The 10,515-nt window shown below is 38.2% G+C and overlaps 1 pseudogene; it reads right to left on the bottom strand.

The window, feature by feature from the left end:
- On the bottom strand, window positions 5,798-9,005 carry LOC107618501 (annotated as a pseudogene).

Raw genomic sequence — 10,515 nt, 5'->3', positions numbered from 1 at the left:
TTTATATATATATATATATATATATAATATGTACGTGAAATAAATTTATTGTATATTTTATTTGAATACGAAGTATCGTATTTAAATTAAATACTAAATATTAGTCCTCACATCTCTAGTACTATTATAGAGCTACCGATGACTTGAATTTCTTTCTTTGGTAGGATAAGAAAAATTAATCAAAATATCCCTTGTTGAAATTCCAGATTTAAAAGAAGTGATTCTCTTGTATTATTAATAATTCATAATGCCAATTTGCGTAAAGAAAAGGGGACAACTCAGCTGTGGCTTCAATGGACAGAATAAAAAAAATTATAAAATTGAAGAGAACTATTAGCAGATTGTTATTTATTTATTGCAGGCAGTTAGTTAGCCTTATTTAGAAAAGAATCTATTCCATTAGATTAGGGGTTTGTTAGTTTGTTAGCCTAGTCTATTAGTTTGTTAGACTGATGTATGTATATATATTCCACCCAAAGCTAATAGAGATGGAGCGGAAAATCATTTTTCAGTATCAATTTCGGTTTCAACATGGTATCAGAAGAATTTCTCATACTTCTCTGCGTTCTTCTCTGATCTTCTTCCCTCTTTCTCGAACTTTCTTTTCCCCTTTCACTTTCCCTCTCTTCTCGAACCTTCTTCTATTTCTTCTCTTCTCTCCAACCTTCAATTTTCTTTCTGCAATGGCGGCAATCGATGAAGCCGATCCTTTTCTGCTCCATTCCTCCGATCAACCGAACCTTGCCTTGGTCTCGCAAGTGCTCACCGGTGACAATTATCCTTCATGGAAGAGATCGATGGAAATGGCGCTCAATGGCAAAAACAAACCTGGATTCGTTGACGGCACGATTCCGCCGCCTGAGGAAGGTGCGTCTCACACTTCCAAGCTCCGCTGGCGTCATCTGAACGACATCGTCAGCACCTGGATTCTCAACTCTGTCTCCAAGGAGATCGCATCGAGCTTGATCTTTGCTGGTTCTGCTCATGAGATTTGGATAGATCTAGGTCACCGATTTCAGCAAAAGAACGGTCCTCGAATCTATGAACTGCGAAAAGAGTTAATCAATCTGAAACAGGATTCTCTCTCTGTCTCTCAGTTTTTTACTAAGCTGAAGTGTGTGTGGGAGGAATTATGCCATTTTCGACCTTCAGTACGCTGTAATTGTGGTGGTGCTCGTGAATTTTTAGCTCATGCTGATGAGGAATATGTTCTTGTCTTCTTGATGGGGTTGAATGATGTGTACCATCAAGTTAGGAGCCAAATTCTGTTGATGAAGCCTTTGCCTAGCATCTCAGAAGTTTTCTCGCTAATCGTTCAAGAAGAGCGGCAACGAGGACTGACTCTTGCTCCTCCAACAAGCAATGAGACGCAACTGGCTTTTGCCGTGAAGAACACACAGTATAACTCCAAGATCCGTCCAGGAAAGAAAGATAAGCCGCTCTATGCTCACTGCGGTTTACTCGGCCACACCAAGGATAAATGCTACAAGTTACATGGTTATCCACCTAATTACAAGAAGCAAAGTCCAGCCACAGTTCGGGTCAATCATGTGGACACAAGTCAGGACATTCCTCTTCAACTCACTTCTCAACAGTATCAACAATTAATATCACTCCTATCTACACAAGTTCCATCCACAATGCCCCCTATTATCACTGCTGAAGCTTCAAGCGCAGGGGAAGGTAAACTTTTCTCTGCTGCTTTAATTTCTGCACTTGGAGTTAAATCATGGATCTTAGATTCTGGCGCTACTTGTCATGTGACCTGTACTTTGGACAATTTCAAACCTTCAATTTGGTTTGCAAATAAGTTTGTGGTTCTGCCTGATCATACTCGCATACCTGTGCTTGCTTCTGGTTCTGTTTCCTTATCTCAAACCCTCACACTCACTGAAGTTTTGTATGTGCCTTCATTCAAAATTAACCTGATTTCAGTGAGTTCTTTGTTGTTAAAGCAGCATTTTTATATTCTTCTTTCTGATGTTGGTTTTGTGATTCAGGACCACCTGAACTCCAAGATGATTGGGAGAGGTGAATTGAAACACGGATTGTATGTTTACACACACACACCAGTTGTCAATGTTAATGAACCTACATGTAGTAGTGCCGATTGTGCCAATACGTTAGTCATTTCTGATTCTTGTAATGCAATAAGTGCAAAATTGTGGCACCATAGATTAGGCCACCTTTCTTTCCCTGTTTTGCAACATTTGCCCTTGAATTGTAATTCTTCATCTTCTAATAAAAATTTCCTTTGTGACATATGCCCTTTGTCCAAGCAAAAACGGTTGCCATTTGTTTCCAACAATAATCAGGAGTCCGAATGCTTCTCATTGATACACTGCGATACTTGGGGTCCTTATCATGTTGCTACGCATTTGGGGGAGCGATATTTTCTCACTTTGGTAGATGATCATAGTCGATATACCTGGATTTATTTGTTGAAAGCCAAATCTAAAGCTACGACCATCATTAAAGAATTTTTTGCCATGGTTCACACTCAGTTTGGCGCTGTGATTAAGAAGATTCGGTCTGACAATGCACCTGAGTTATCTCTTACTGATTTCCTAAAATCAAAAGGTTCTCTTCACCAATTCAGTTGTGTTGAGCGACCACAACAAAACTCGGTGGTGGAACGGAAGCATCAACACCTTTTGAATGTGGCAAGGAGCTTGTATTATCAATCCGGTGTCCCAATTTATTTCTGGGGTGAATGTATTGCTACTGCAGCCTTTTTGATCAATAGATCTCCCTCCTCTACTCTTGGCTGGAAGTCCCCTTATCAATTACTTTACAATAAGGCACCCGCATATGAAGACTTGAAGGTGTTCGGATGCCTTGCCTATGCTTCGACTTTACCTTCCTCTAGGAACAAGTTCTCACCAAGAGCCATTCCAGCAGTTTTTCTTGGCTACCCACGAGGTTACAAAGGGTACAAACTCTATGATCTCAAGAATAGAAAGTTCTTTATTTCAAGGGATGTGATTTTTCATGAATTGAATTTTCCCTTCAAACTTGGCAGCACTTATTCTTCCTTACCTGATCCTTTTGATGATCATGTCCTTCCTAAGCCAATTGAAGTTTCCTTAATACACCTCAACACATTGCTCCGGCCACACCTGTCCCTATTGTGACACAGCCACGAGCTGAGAACCCACAGCCGTTGAGAAGAAGTCAGCGACTCCATAGGGTACCTACCTATCTTACAGACTACCATTGCAATAATGTGGTGAAGCCTTTGGCGATGGTGCATTTTTGTTCTTACGAGAGATTGAGTCCAGCATATAAGGATTATTGTATGCAAGTTTCCGATTTTTATGAACCCCAATTTTATCACCAAGCTGCCAAGTATCCTCAATGGCAACAGGCTATGGCTGAGGAATTACAAGCTATGGAGAATAACCGTACATGGGAGGTAGTTTCGCTTCCGATCGGAAAACATTGTATTAGTTGTCGATGGGTATATAAGGTGAAGCGCAAACAAGATGGGTCAGTTGATAGATGCAAGGCTCGTTTAGTTGCTAGAGGAAACACTCAACAAGCTGGTGTAGACTATAAGGATACTTTTTCACCCGTTGCCAAACTCACCACTGTTCGTTTACTCCTTGCTGTTGCTGCTGTGAAGAATTGGAAATTGTTGCAGCTAGACATTAATAATGCCTTCTTGAATGGTGATCTTGATGAGGAGGTGTATATGCAACTACCTCAGGGATATGCCAGCAAGGGGGAGCAGGGGGAGAAGTTTGTATGCAAACTAAACAGGTCAATTTATGGCTTAAGACAAGCTTCGAGGCAATGGTTTACCAAGTTCTCCACTGCTTTACTTGGTGCTGGTTTTACTCAGTCCAAATCAGATTATTCTCTATTTCATAGAGGAACAGGTGATTCACTTGTTATGGTGCTTGTATATGTCGACGACATCATTGTTGCTAGTAAACTTGGTGATATGGTTGCCCAAACTCAGCAAACTTTGCAGGGTCTTTTCAAACTCAAGGTGCTTGGCCCCTTAAAGTACTTCCTTGGATTGGAGATAGCAAAATCTAAGGAAGGCATTTGTTTGTCTCAACGAAATTACACCCTTTCTTTGCTTGAAGACACTGGTTTTTCGGATTGTAAACCTGCCTCTGTACCCTTGGATCCAAACATAAAACTTACTGCCACTGATGGGGATTTGCTCGAGGATGCGGGACAATATAGGAGGTTGATTGGCAGGTTGCTTTACCTCACTATTTCAAGACCGGATATTTGCTTTGCTGTGAACAAACTGAGCCAATACATGTCTTCTCCTCGCACTACCCATTTGGATGCTGTCTATCATGTTTTGAGGTATTTGAAGGCTGCACCTGGGCAGGGCTTGCTTTTTTTGGTTTCTTCCCCTTTATCGGTCAAGGCATATGGGGATGCTGATTGGGGAAGCTGTACCGAAACCAGACGATCCACTACCGGCTATTGCGTCTTCCTTGGCGATTCTCTAATCTCATGGAAGTCGAAGAAACAAGACACCGTTTCGAGGTCCACGGCTGAGGCAGAGTATCGAGCACTTGCCAATGTCACTGCTGAAGTTGTGTGGATTATGCGGCTGCTTCAGGACTTTGAGATACAAGTTGATCCGCCTTTCATTTTCTGTGACAGCAAAGCCGCAATCCACATTGTAGAGAATCCCACCTTCCATGAGCGTACCAAGCATATCGAAATGGATTGTCACTTTGCTCGAAAACGTGTACAGGACGGTACCGTGAAGCTGGTGCATGTGAAGTCAGGACATCAGCTTGCTGATGTTTTAACAAAAGCTGTACAGCCTACCTTGTTTAAGAACTTGATCAGCAAGTTGGGAATCATTAACATTTTTTCACCAACTTGAGGGGGAGTATTAGCAGATTGTTATTTATTTACTGCAGGCAGTTAGTTAGCCTTATTTAGAGAAGAATCTATTCCATTAGATTAGGGGTTTGTTAGTTTGTTAGCCTAGTCTATTAGTTTGTTAGACTGATGTATGTATATATATTCCACCCAAAGCTAATAGAGATGGAGCAGAAAATCATTTTTCAGTATCAATTTCGGTTTCAACAAGAACATTTATATGTTGCATGGCGGTGATTTAGATTTAATAAATTGATGATAATACTCGAATTTCCAAAGCTACACTTGTAATTCCAAATCATTATTTCTGAAGCCTTCTATGGAAAAACAAATTAGCATAAGATCAATGAAGGAAACAAATTCAACACTACCAACAGAAATAATGGAAGGGAAAGTTTGACGAAAAGAACTACTAAAAGGGTCAATTTCAATTTTTAGGATTCGATACTTTACTTTGGCCAAATAATAGATACTCATTTTTTATGCCGTAAGAAAAATAAAGGGTGCTAATGGCTAAAAGATAAACGAATATATAAGTTGAAATTTGGATAAAAGGCCATCATGAAATTTAAAATCTACTGCCATATGAAAATCTAGAAGAGCAGTAGAAATGAAGATAAAATAGAATACAAGATATTGAAACCATGATTATGCAAGCACACAACAAAATGAAAAGAAAAGAAAACAATGAATAAGCAGGTATATAAATAGACACAATGATTTTCGCAAATCTACAAATGAAGATAATCATTGTATTGGGTTTATTGAGTTCTGTAATTTGAAAGACAAATAAGATAAAATACAAGGTGGATACTACAATGAAGATTTTATAATTATCTTCATGTGAATATATTTCTTTTTGATCCTTACATGATGGATTGTATGGTTAGATTTTGATATTTAAAAAAGTGTTATTTTTATTTAAAATGTAGCTAAATAAATAAACCACACTTTTAAACAAAGTATCTTCATGAGAAGATATTTTTGCTATCTTCATTTGAGTAGTTACCAAAATACAATATAAATTGAAAACTATGATTATGCAAATACACAACAAAAAGAAAAGAAAAGAATCAATAAGCAGTGTATAAACTAAAAACGACCAAACTTTAAATGGGGAACATGTGCTATCTTGTGCCAATCCTCCCCTGTTCCTTTCTCACATCGCTTTTCCAACACTGGGCAGTTTTTAATAGTCAAAGATTGAAGTGAAGTTAAGTGCCGAACGCCATCAGGCAAGGATTCCAAAACCTCACAGTTATGAATTGACAAATGTCGAAGTGAAGATAAGCCTTCCCAACCCTGTTCTGGTAAACACTCCAGCTTACTACAGTCTTGGATGCTTAGACCAGACAAAGCAGTGAGGTTTGTGATATCAGATGGCAGTTCCTTCACTTCACTGAAAGAATCTATCTCCAGAGTTGCAAGAGAGGTCATGTTGCTCATCATTCCTTCTGGGAAGTAAGACGCTTGATCACTATAACGAAGATGAAGTTGGTTAAGAGCGTTGAGATTAGAGATTGACTTCAGTTGCTCATTGCTACATCTCCAAACAGTGAGGTCCTTAACACTTGGAAGGCACGGCAATTGCAGTTTAGGGCATTTATAGACGTAGAGGACAGAAAGAGAGGGGAACATGTGTGTTGTTTCCCGTTTCATCAACCGCTCCACGTTTGGCAATCTCTCCACATGCAATTCCTCCAAAGATGGGAACGGCATTGCTTCAACACCATCATAACTTTCATCTTCCTCAATGTACTGCACATCATCCATGCCACTTACCTCAAGCTTCTTCAAAAATGGAAGTTTTCCCACTGGAGGAAGATGCTTGCACTTTCCACAATTCACAAGTCGAAGAGAAACTAAATTGTGGGTGGCAGAATTGTTTTCCATCCAAGTTGGCCAATGCATTCCCTCGTAGCCTTGTATCGTCAACAGCTTGAGTGTGGAGTGAGGTTGAAGCGCTTCAAGTACTTCTTCTGCTCTAACAATCGATTTCATCTTACCACTACTTCTGGACCATGACAAGCTTAATTCTCGAAGGTCTTGTTTATCCTTCAAATTGGCATCTTCAGTTTCAGATATACTCCCAACATTTCCTAGGCCTGAGATGCTTAACTTTCCTCCCAGGTTCAAAGCACGTAGCTCTGCTAAACTATGCCCTTTCTTTGATTTTACAATGTATACACTTAGTGTTCTCAGATCACGTAATTTGTGAGAAAAGGGCATTTATCAATGATAAGATGTCGGAGATTTCGCATCCTTGTCAAGTGTTTCGTTATACGGCAAAGATTCCACAATTCTTTTAGTTTCAAGATTTCCAATCTAGGCAAATTGCAAATACTAGCAGGCAAGATCTTTATACCCAAACGACAAAGCTCCAAATACCTCAAGCAACTTAAACTCCCCAAAGATGGTATCTTTCTACCATATATGCACAAAACCCGAAGAGAATTATTTGTTGGAATCAATCTAGAACTGAAAGGAAATCCGTATGAATTCAATTGATACAATGTCCGCAAGGATTCAGCTTTCTCAAAGGCTCTCTCCTTGAATTGTTTTTTATGAATGCCGTGAAAAACAATATGATGGGGGTTTCTTGAAAAATCATTAAGGTTTTGTTTCTCCAAGCATATACACTCTTGCTCTGAAATTGATTGCGCAAGATCATGAACTAAATCATGCATCTTGAAATAAATCTCCCCAGAAAAATCATCACTCCTCACATCTTGGAAAAGTGATTTTTGGTGTAATTCGTTCCAAACCATGTTGCCAACCTCTTCTACCTCCAAATTCCGCCGGGATGAAATAAATCCATTACCCATCCAAAGATAAATCAATTCTTGCTTCTTAATTTCTTTATCTTTGGGAAATATGGCACAGAAAGCAAAACACTGCTTTAGAGTTGGCGTTAAACAAGAGTAGCTTAATCTCAAGACAGCCATAATATCATTCTCATCTGGTAAACTCCAAACCTCACTTTTCTGAACTTCAACCCATTCTTTTTCCGTGCTTCTGGATTGCATCACACCTCCTAATGCCAGTGCTGCAAGAGGTGATCCTCCACATTTCTTGACGATCTCCTTCCCTATTGCAACAAACTCTTCACGCTCTTCTCTGTCAGCTCCAAATGCGCGCAGTTTAAACAACAACCAACAATCATCTTCAGATAGACCGCCCAAATGATGAGCTTGGCATGTTCCCATAATTGTTGCAACATGATTATCGCGAGTGGATACTAAAATGGATGAGCCTTTAGATCCACAAGACAAAACCGATCTTAACTTATCCCATTTGTCTTGGGTTAATCCCAATTCCATTTCTTGGCTTCTTTTCCATACATCATCTAAAACCAACAAATACTTTTTAGTTTGTAGCAATTGTTTCACTTTTTCCTCCATTACTTCTAAATCCATGACCTCAGACTTATCCTTTTTGACAGCTTCTAAAATGGAACGCAAAATACTCTTGATAGTGAAATTCTCAGAAACACACACCCAAATCTTCAAATCAAAATTGTTACCTACTTCTGGATCGTTGTAAACCAGCTGGACAAGCGTTGTTTTCCCAAGACCACCTAAGCCAACAATAGGATAGACGGAAAGGAACTCGGAGCTTCGTGATGGGCTAAGAAGAAACTCCACAACTCTCCCTTTATCTTCATCTCGTCCGTACACTTGAGGGACGGTGATAGTTGAGCTAGTTTGGCGCCATTCAACTACTTCACTTGGCCTCTCCCTCACACCTTGTCTAAGATCAAAGTTGCTCCTAGCTTGAGCAATTCGATCCAACCTCCCTATTATCTCATTCAGCTTCTGTCCAAGCTGACGACGATGAATCACCTTCTTTGGATTCAAAGAAGTTAAGCACCCAAGTTGAGAGGATTCTATTGGCAACTGATCAAGGATATCATCCAGCACATACATTGCATCTTTAAGCTGCTGCAGCCACACCTTGAGAGGACGATTTGACCATTGTTTCTGCTCGGCATCATCAAGAACAGCTTTGATTAGTTGTAAAGTTCGTGATAGGTCTTCAGCCTTTTCCTTGATTCCAGAGAAGGCTGCAAATTCAGTCTGGACAAAAGGGATCAAGTTCTCCAGCACAATTCCAAGCAAGGCCTCCGCCATTTTCAGAAATGCAACAAATAACTGACTCAATATAGAGAGTTCATTCTTTGTTACAAAAGAAACGTTTTTGGGCCATTTTGAGTCATGTGGCACGTGATGCCTTTACCAATCTACGATGTAATATTCCAGAGGAAGAAGTAAACAATTATTAAATTGTTAATTCCAAGACTAAATCACTAAACAAATATTAATTTCAAGACTAGACGATGATCATTACTCAACAACAATATATCAATTGCAACTTGTTTTAATGGAATCCAAAGTGATTTCACGGACTAAGCACCGTTAAAATGACTAAGATAACTCATTCACTTTGTTAACTAATAAGGTGACTATTAATAAAACTTTTTTTTGTTAAATTCTATCGTACCCTCTCTAAAATAAAGGATAAATTATTTCTTGTGATATATATATATTGAAAGTGATTCATTATTTTTATCTTTACGAATACAATTAATGCACTCGAAGGTAGAAGAGAGTTTATGGTTAATAATGATAGAAGTCATAAAGACATTTGAAAAGATTCTTCAAATCCTCAAGTCATAAACTCAATTAAAGACATTGTTGTTGATGATGTCAAATATACAAATTTCAAGGGACGATAGATTTGGATCCTCATGAGATTAAAGACATTATTATCGATGAGGTGGAGATCAAGTCGAATTCAATTGCAGACAACAGAATTTGCAAGATGAGGTAATTAACAATTATGCACAAGAATTTAATTACTTTCACGGGACAAAAGTTTTGCGGATAGTGAACTTCGAAGATGTTATCACCATACAGAAGAGAATGGAGGAGGCGCAGTGGGTGTACGCTGAAGTTGGGAAGGAGTGGCGCCTATGTAGCAGAGATTTTTCGTACTTCGGTAGCACAAATATTGCCACATGTAATGAGCTGAATACGTACTTGCACCTTGTTGATGGATTTGTAAGTTCATCGCAAAGATTTCTTCGGTGCTAACAGCCACCCCCACCACTATAGACTAATGGTAGTACGGTACTAAACTAAATTTAAATAATTATAAAAGAGAGAAAGGAAAGTAGAGAATATATACCTAATTATTATGGTTAATACTTAATATTCAACTTAATTATAATTATAAGCACTATATATATCAAGGGATAATTTATCCTTTATTTTAGAAAGGGTATAGTAACATTCACCTTTTTTTTATTATATTATAATCTATAAAATAAAAAAAATAAAATATTAAATTTTATTTAATTTATTTAAAAAAAATCATAGAAAACCATCACAAATATAAATATTTATACAAAGGAGTTAATAAAATATCCAAGGGGGCCTATACTCGTTCCCCTTATTCAGTTTATGCTGTTTAATCAGTAACATATCTCCAACAAGATACGGGTTGGTAAGAAATTAAAAAACAAAGAGTTGCTGAGAAATTAAAAAAATCATTTTTCAATCTTTTAAATAGACTCGGATCTCAAAAAAATTAGATAAATATTTTATTCATCAATAATTTTTTTAATCATGTTAAATATATATTAAAAACTTAAAA

Source organism: Arachis ipaensis, chromosome B09, assembly GCF_000816755.2.
Source record: "Arachis ipaensis cultivar K30076 chromosome B09, Araip1.1, whole genome shotgun sequence".
Classification (NCBI taxonomy): Eukaryota; Viridiplantae; Streptophyta; class Magnoliopsida; order Fabales; family Fabaceae; genus Arachis; species Arachis ipaensis.
Note: the sequence above shows the minus strand (reverse complement) of the source record. Positions and strands in the feature narration are given on the sequence as shown.